The sequence below is a fragment of the Trichoplusia ni genome, unplaced genomic scaffold, assembly GCF_003590095.1.
Source record: "Trichoplusia ni isolate ovarian cell line Hi5 unplaced genomic scaffold, tn1 tig00004043, whole genome shotgun sequence".
In the NCBI taxonomy this organism is placed as follows: domain Eukaryota; kingdom Metazoa; phylum Arthropoda; class Insecta; order Lepidoptera; family Noctuidae; genus Trichoplusia; species Trichoplusia ni.
In genome coordinates, this window is record NW_020800495.1 from 1 (window position 1) to 10000 (window position 10000).

At 35.1% G+C, this 10000-nt stretch overlaps 1 pseudogene; it reads left to right on the forward strand.

Annotated features, from left to right (window-relative positions):
• Positions 1–5309: 5309 nt before the first annotated feature.
• The window catches only part of LOC113508177, a 12845-nt pseudogene continuing 8154 nt past the window's right edge, over positions 5310–10000 (forward strand).

The window sequence follows — 10000 nt, forward strand, 5'->3', positions numbered from 1 at the left end:
TCTGTAAAGCTGCAGATATCCAAAGAAAAACAGGTTCTTCTCATTTTAGATGGGCATTCCACGCATACTAAAAACTTGGATGCCATTAACCTTGCACGAGACTATGGTATTGTAATGCTGTCCTTGCCACCCGGCACACCACACATAAACTTCAACCATTAGACCGGTCATTTTTTAAGGCCACTGAAGCAAAATTTCAATGCTGCTTGTTCATCATGGATGAGAAATCACCCAGACTCCGTAATTAAGCAGGCAAACATTTTAAAAAATTTAGGGATTTCTTATCCTCGAGCTGTCTGTATGGAGACAGCCATACACGGATTTGAATCTTGTGGGTTATGGCCTTGCAATCGATTGAAGATCAGAGATGACGAATATGTTATACTGGAAGATAATTATGAAGAGCTACTAGATGTAGGGCCATCAGTTAGCTCCCATTCGACTGTGGCAGCGGAATCTGTAATTGAAGTACAGAATCAGCCAGCGGCATTGCCATCTGATATTACACCAACGAAGACCCCTGCAGCATTTACCTCAGATAGAGAGGAGATTTCAAAGTTAGGTTCTCCGTCAGCGTCATCTATTAGAAGTTTTAACTAATACTCTGCAAAATCACGAACTTGAAGAAAATATTATCGTAGACATGCAACCCAACAACAGCGAGAGTCCGAAATCAAACGCAATTCGAGCAACCATACAAAGCCTTTCTCCATTGATTAGTCTACATAAGCCAAAAAGGGTAGTAAAAAATAAAACAACATCTCAAGTACTTACAGAAAGTCCTTATAAAAAAGAATTAGAAAATAAGTTAATAGATTCAAAAAATAAAAAACCTAACGAGTCAAAAAAGAAGGCTGTATGTAAAAATTTAAGAGGACAAGAAGTCGTCAAGAGGAAGAAATCCGAAGAAAGAAAGGTTACGAAGAAAGCAAAAAAAGAAAAGGAGAACGAAGAACAAAGCTGGTATTGTTTCTTCTGTAAAGAGAATAAAAAAGAAGACATGATACAGTGCACAGAGTGTGAAACCTGGATTCACGAACTTTGTGCCGGAGTTGACAAAATGCACGTAATTTTATTTGTGATGATTGCAAAGAATTAGAACAACAATAAGATATGCTATGCATACTTAAAATGTTAAATTTATATTAGAAATTATACCACAGATCTCGACAAACTAATCAGATTAGTTAAGCAATATAGTTACTATTACTTATGTATGTCAATTACTGTGATTATGAGACTGATATTAATCATAGGATCTTAAGTTTGTTATAGAGATATACGGGTACGATTAAGGAATATACAAGTACGTTTTAGGAAGATTTAAGCCTAAATCGTACCTTTTCCACTTTTTTTTTATTTAATTTTTTCTAAGAAGTTATCTAAGTTTGAGTTCCATTTGTTATTTTTGTTGATTACTTAATAAATAAAAGATTCTTGAAACACCAATTGAATGTTCATTTCTTATTTATATTTCCAAATAAGTAGCATATTCTCTTAGGGGGTACGAATAAGGCAAGTTTCCTAAAATTTTATGAAAAGCAATCATGTTTTTTTCTGTCTCAATGATTCAGTCTTGAAGGTTTTTGTGCTTTTGTGGCGTTAAGAATCTTCTGTAAAAAGCATTTTGATTAAGAGAACAGATTAAAACAATCACTCAACTGGTGGTTGTTTTTTGTCGTTTCATACCCATAAAAAGGGAACCCTATTCCTAGGACTCCGCTGTCTGTCCGTCTGTGAGTCAACAGGCTATATTGTTTAGTTCCGTACAATTAGGCCGTAGAAAAATAATTGTCCTAAAAGAAATAGTTATAACGACTACAGCACATTACTGAAAATTTCAATTGTCTCTCATGGTTCATAAGATACAGCCTAGTGCACTGACTTTCGTGGTTTCACAACTTACTTTCACATAACCGTTTAATACGAGTGTTGATATTCTGTTAGATTACAATTAATAATAATTCGTTTTGTCTGTCTGAAGCCTAATAATATTGTATAGAAGTACTTTCCTAATTGAATTACTATTTGTATGACTGATAGCCCAATATGTTTACTTCTTGTCAATTAAGTTTATTAGGTTCAGAGAGATATCAAGAATATGAGAAAAATAATGTATTACTTTTAATTCTGTTGATGTTCGTTCGTGTACTGAATTCTGATATAATTTCTATAAGCCCTGGATTTTAATAATCTCGGAGAAGAGTATCTTAACTACTACTTGGCTACGTCTTGGGAAGAGTATACTAATATACTTTGTTTTCTATAATAACCTTTTTTATAGTTCCGTAGCTCAAGGGTGAATAGTACACTATTAGGTACTAACGCAACGCAGTCTGTTCGTCTATCACCAAGTATTTCAAGAACCTTGATAGCTCGAAGTAAAATACATAAAAAGCTCGTATTTCCGCTATAACAAAAAAATGTGATGGTATTCTTATACCATTCAGGGTATGGGAATACCATCCGTGGTTTAACTCGAGTTTTTAAGCAAATAGATCAAAATTTTAGGCAAAGTTTTTAGTAAGTTTGATAGGTGACCAATTTGCTTTACAACTTTTTTCTGGTTTGTGCAAAAATGCAAAACTATAATGACATGGGGCTGATCTGATACTGGAAGGTGGCCATAGGAGGTCCTCAGCAAAGCAACACAACCTCAACAAATTTACTTCGAAAGAAAAAGAGTAAGATTATTTTTAACTCAATTCAATTATATAATATTAATTTTTTGAACTTCCTTTAGAAATCTTCATTTATTATACGTTTTAATTGCGATTAGCTGTATCATTATCGAGTGCAGCAATGTACTGGCCATGTTTGTCGCTATGCAATTTGTAAAGGCAATTAGGTAATAAAAAAGAAATAAAATGATCGTTCGATTTTCAAATCCTTCAATACACAACTTAAGACATTTAGATAGTGTTGTACTTAAACAGACATGTGATACGAGTACGTTATTTTATTGAAAACACGTGAAAATATCGTAATAAAAATAATAAATTTTATTTTATAACTTCTTTACTACTTGCATTATTAATCATACCTAATTTGAATATCATTTTTATTTTATTTTGGAAAACAAACAATTGTATTATACATCGAGATGGTATAAAGCATAGATAAATGTACAATTCATGGCGTTTTCGAGATATCTTTGGCAAAAACATACAATAACAATTGTACAGTAGATTTCAAACAATGTTTAAACAAAATATTTGTTCCGGATAACATATTGCCAGTATGTAAAACGTTTTTTGTATTTTCAGAAAATCTTCATTTTCTTTGTTATATATTTTTTGCGCATTTTTCGACAGCGTTTATGTCAATAAAATGTACGGATATCCTTATTTACATTTTGTTTTTTCTTCAGTCAATGATTGCATTTTCTGTTCCTGTCTCCTGTTTGGCCTTTTGTTCTGTTATTCCATTCGTACTATAATCATGTACACGATTGTTTTAAGAGTAACTTATGGATTTTGTCTTCTTCCCCACAACAATAACATTTTAGTATCACGAAACTAGCTATATTAACGTTTCGAAAGAGCCTGAATAATCCCTACTTGATTATCAACGACTGCACGGATAGAAGAGTGGTTGAGGTCACCACTACAAACCCATTGTGTGCGACGTGTCGCGGGTTCGATCCCCGCGTAGGACAAGCATTTGTATGATCCAAATTTGCTTGTTCTGAGTCCTGGTGTCTTCGTGTAAAGTGATTTGTTTGTTTGTAAAACCCCCCCGAGACACAAGGATTAAATTCCTTACTGCGGGAGCCATTTAAGAAAAACCTAGCCTTTCCCCAACTCCGTTGGCGTCAGTCACCAGTCTAACAAGATGCAGCTAAGTAAGTGTTTTACAAGGAGCGACTGCCTATCTGACCTCCGGGATCTATAACTGTGCAGTTGTAGCTTAGCCACGAGCTCAAAAAAGAAATAAATGTAATGTTTATTGAAGAAAATGGAGGTCTTCTGATGTTATATCATCAGAATATATTTCTTTGGTATAGCAATTATGTAAACACCCTGAATTTTGAGAATTTTCCCCAAACTGACAAAACGAAATTTTAGGTGAAACCATTAAGTAAATGAAAAAAACTTTATTTAAGGTAGTTACCTATTTATTGTTATAATTTATTAGTTTCCTGTGTCGATATACCTAGTTAATGTGTATCTACCATTTTACGACAGAGACGACCTCCGTGGTCGAGTGGCGTACGCACCGGTTTCAAGGTGTCGCTAGCTCTGAGGTCCCGGGTTCGATCCCCGGTCGGGTCAATGTAAAAATTCACATTTCTACATTGTCTCGGGTCTGGGTGTATGTGGTACCTTTGTTGTATCTGAATTCCATAACACAAGTGCTTTAGCAACTTACTTTGGGTTCAGAACAATGTATGTGATGTTGTCCGCATTTATAATTGCAAGGTTTCATTACGCCTCAATTTACCAGACAGTATTTTATTTGTATTTTTTTTTTAATATATACTGTATGTAATATACAGTACGTATAAAAAGCCTTATTACTTTAAGAGGTGATGGTACTACAAACAATCAAAAATATTTTTCTTTATATAATTTCAGTCGCTTTGTTTTCATTTTACAACCGGGTAATTTAATGCAGTAGTAGTAAGGAATAAAGTTCTTTAAGTCTTTCCATTATCATTTATTACTGAGGTTTATTGTTCATATTATCTTTTGTTTGTATTTAAATGAAAAAATAACTTGTTTAAAGTGCTTTTTTAGGAAAACAAATTCGTTATTTTTGTAATACGCTCTTACAAAAAAAAGTGAGTCGAGCGAACGAAGGTTTTTATGAAGAATAGTAAGATATTTACTATTGTTAGTAATGATAAACAAAAATACATAATCTATGATAATTTAAACTGTCTACCTCTCACGATTCTTAAGATACAACCTGGTGGCAGACGGTCAGACAGAAAGCGTTGACTCAATAATTGGGTTCCGTTGTTACACTTTGGTTAGGAAACTCTTTAAAACACATTTGAATACAATATTATGAGCATTCATTTCTGATGATAAGATATTAAAAAAAATAGCTTATTCGGACCCGTTTTCAAAATTCGAAAAAACTCATTTACACTCAGATAGAGCTGTTTGTAGATAATTTAAAATGTAATAGCCTAATTTAGTTTATATGTGCTATGTGCAGAGCAATATAAAGTTTATGACATGGAGTTATAAGATTTGAATGCACGTAGCACCTGTAGTGACAAACCGATAAAGTCTCTAATCAATCCTTATCATTTTTTTGTAAAAAGCAAAGTTGCTTCTATTTAAGTATCAACAGTTTAACCACACAATATAGTAATAGTTTTTAATCAACATTGAAAAAGTCACGTTCATTCAAGTTTAAAATAAAACGGTCCACGACAAGGCGATAAAATAATCGTAAAAGCAAGTCACCTCTATCCTCGTCTAAAAATAGTAGTGCAATTGTCTTACAGCCGTCGCAAAAATATCACGACAATTTTGTCGCCTCCGCTCCCGTATGAGCGGATGTGCGATTACAGTCGGGCTGTGAATGGTAGTCGTTATTGACAATCGTGTAACAATGCGTTTGTTCGTTCTCCGATCCGTACCTTGCCCTACAAATTGAGATTTACATTCATTATTGAGACTTAGTCGCGTCGCGTCGCTGTGAAAAGGACGCCTTATTTGTGTATTTTACGTTTGAAGTGTTTTTGTGTTGAATAAAATGTTCATTTAAATTGAAATCGAAATAAAATAGTGTCGTGTATCAGTTAATAATAGAAAGCCATTATGAAATTGAAAAAATAATAATAACTTTTCAAAACAAAGATTTAATAAGAAAATTATTTTTTATTTTTATAATTAAATTTGTTAAATAAAAGATCATCATGACGTCAGAGGAAAAAGTGGCGAGGACTCATTTGGACGATGTGTTGAAACAGTTTGGTATGTTTGGGCGGTACCATTCTAAACTAATATTGCTCATCGGCTTGGCCTATGCATCGAATGCTGCCTTTTGCGCTAATTACATTTTTGCGGCCGAACATGTTGAATATAGGTAAGTACTGAACTTTATCATATATTTATATTAGCTATTGTGATGGCTCTTTTCTTTGTTTATTTATGTATGTACCGATTGTAATATTGGGTGACCCAATTATCGGTATTATCGGAATTTAATAACAATAATAGTGCTGGTTTTTAACTATAAATGTAATAGTTTCAATTTAAAAGTGAATAGGTATTTTTATAAATTAACATTAGCCAATCTCAATTAGTTACATAATTTGGATTTTCTTTTGTTTTCACCGCGTGCTATAGTCATCAATGGAATTGTTAATTAAATGTTTAATTACTGTTAACGCAATCAAGCAAATTATGCATTATGTGGTTAGCACTAACTATTTTCTATAATAACGTAGTTGTTATCTTTAGAACAAGTTACTATTTTCACGTGTATTCACTAAAATTATTATTTATGTATTATCTATAATGTAGTTGTTACTTCCGTACCAACCGAATTACTATTTAAATCATATACATAAACGTTTTTTTTTCAAATAGCAATAAATTATATATTTATTACAATTACGTTGTTCCGGCCATATTTTATTAAACTGGTCAAGTGGGGGTCGGACTAGCAGGTGAGGGTTCCCAACAAATAGTCTATAGAAAATGAAAAAGAAGATCCCTAAGAAATAACCTTTGCTTACTTTTTTTATTTTCTGTCATAATTTTTCAGTTATCATGTAATATATTTTAGTAATTAGTGTGACATAGTTTTCGTACATTTTGTCATTTCAGGTGTAAAGATGAAACGTTTGCTATCAACAAGTGCGGGTCTATCAACGGTACGAGGTGCACTGAGTGGGTGTATGAGAAAGAAGACAGTTTTATGGCAGAAGTTAGTATATATTTACTTGTACTCCTACAATATCATACTCCTTTGTTATCGTAATTTTAAAAGTAGACAATCATACAATCCTCAAAACTCAGTTTTAAAATAAGACGTCACTAAAACAAAAGTAAATTAATAAATATACCACGGAAGCGATGGACCAGAGAGTTTACCATCACGTCTTAAAGTAATGTTCTTGTGGTTGTGAAAGCGTGACAGCACAATACATGGCGTAGAGCGGCATCTCTCTTCCACAACTTTGTAAGGTGGAAGTCGACTTGAAATCTTTATGGACATCCCCTCCCTCGGGGGACGAAATGGGTAGTGTCTTGTCTTCTACTGACTAAACCTGAACCGCCGTGCTACGTCATCCGCGTGTTTGTGCCGGTGTACTGAAATGCGTTGCAACTCTTCATACACCGACCGCGGGCTTCCACCCGCCAGTAGTGTGGGTCGGTGGGTCACTTTCTTCCACATCTGCATTAATTTTACCTGGCGGAAAACCTTTTATATGTATCTTAAAGCATTCATCGGCAAATAAAAATACAATTTTAAGTTAAAACGCTTGCGAAGGTCATTGACGAGGCCATGACATTCTACTGTCACTGCCACTACTGTCTAGTGCCTGGTATGATGTGGTAATACTTTTGTGTTGCTTTTAAGTATGCAGTTATCTTGAGGTCAACTACCGGTCTCGTTTATGACAGGTAGTATTTTTTCTTAAAGATATTCTTATATCGGACCTGGTAGATGTCACCTGTTATTATTGCTTTGGCCGGTAAATCCTCATGGACTCCTCGGAGGAAGAAAGGGGGTAGTGTCAGACTCTTACTGACTACTATAATGATTCATCATACCGACGGCCGGCGGCGGAGGCATCCTCGAGAGAAATGGCTGACTTATTCCTTTTCGCTTTTCGGAAGCTGACGTGTAAGTGCGTCGGCCTCTCCGTCTCACTATCGCCACAACCCGCAGCACAGCCACACAACTTTAGCTTTAACCACGCACTACACTATGATAGCGGTGTCTCTCCCGTCAGTACTAGGACTTCTAAGAAAGAAAACTGTTCAGACAACACACAGAGGATCATTTCCATGGCAGTCACGTCTTAACTTTGAGTTCACTAATATTAAATAACACAAATACATCAAGATAAACACTAATTAATTCATAACATTTTCATTCATGTCCAATTAAAGTATTCATTACCATCTTTATGACCTAAGCCAAGAAATTAATTGTCTATTGTGTTCAGTTTGATTTAGCGTGTCAAGACTGGAAGAGGACTCTAGTGGGGACCATTGCAGCGTTGCTTACATGTTTGGCCTACTTTTTGTGGGTCCGCTATCTGACAGGTACCTTTACATATCACACCTTGACATTATTACCTCTAGTGGTCTAGTGCTAGTATCATAATTTCTATACTGAAGTTCATGCGTTCCATTCCCGCTCGCGGCTAATGTTTGTGGGATAAGTACAATAGTTTCCTCTGTGTTTAGGTGTAATTGGAACATGCACTCACAATACAACCCTGGTTGGACTAGATGGAGTTGTGTGAAAACTTGTGGAAAATTCCAATGTGATAGGTACTCACAAAATACAACAATACTTGTATACTTACTAAACTATATCAAAGACACCATTGTTTAAATTACAAATAATGTCTGAGACATTGTAAACAACTTCTTTCTATACGCTACACGTCCGTGACTTTGGCAGTCTTATCATTACATGTGAACATGTTTGGTATCTTGTAATTGTTTGTCGCTATGTGACAATGCTACCATTCATTGTAACCGAAAATAAAAAAAATAAGTGATAAAACCATGAGACGATATTCTAGACAATGTCATATCGCATTGGTCTAGTCACTGATTGGAAACTTCAAATAGCTCAGCACTAGCGCTAGAAGGAAGTTTATCTACATCTAACTACAAAATTATATCTTAAACTTTTTAAGGGCTGAGGCTTATAAGTTCTTATCATCCACAGGATAGGGCAGAAAAAGGCTATAGTACTAACAGGCATGACTGGAGGTGTACTTGGCATTGCAAGAGTTCGCGCCTAACTACGCATGGTACATGGTATTGGAGTTCCTGGAGTCTGCCTTCGGAGATTCTTGTTCACCAGTCCTATATATTAAGTGAGTTCTAAATTGGGTGACTAAATGTAAAATGTATCGAAATGACATGACCAAGACCCCGTTATTCGTTCAAAAAAGAATGTCCATTCCATACATTTGAGAAACTCAATCAACCTTCCTAGAGTGACTCGTTTACAGTGTGATGTCAATGGCATAATAACAATTTATTAAGCACAAACATTTTTTACCACCTTGAGAAAAGCAAATTCAAAGTCCTTCTGTTTCAGATGTCGAAATTGTAACAACAAAGAAACGCGTACCGTTTTACGTGATCTGTGGTATAGGATATGCTATAGGAGGCGTTATACAAGCTTTGATAGCCTGGCAGGTTCAGGACTGGAGGAACTTCCTAAGAGTGCTATATGCACCAGCTCTACTTTTCTTCCTCTACTTGTACCTTTTAGATGAAAGCCCCAGGTGGCTGCTAAACGAAGGGCAGGAAGAATGAAGCAGCGCTATCATTAGAAAGATGGCGAAGACAAACAAGATTAAAGTTGACGAGAAGACGCTTGATGGTTTGGTTCGTGATACAGATGGAGACAACGACTTAGGCTTCAAAAGCGTATTAAAGAGTACCTTTACATCAATAACTCTGTTCAGAAGATTCATAGTATGTGTTATTTGGTGGATAACTTCAACCTTCGTCAACTACGGCTTGACGATAGCATCGGTAACTCTTCAAGGGAACAGATATTTGAATTTTGCTATAGTATCCGTGGTAGACCTTCCTGGATACTTCATGGTGATGTATATTCTGATGAACTACAGGAGAAAGATTCCGTTGATAATAACGTTCTTGATTGGTGGCGTGTTTTGTGTGGGACAACCTTTTTTGCCCGTTACGTAAGTATTTTCTCTTGTAATCTTAACTATCTCTTAGTTATATATCTATCTCACAGAATAAAGTTTCACTGGCAGTGATATCGAATATCTATAAATCAGTTTGAAGTTCTAAGTTTATTCTCCTCTCGA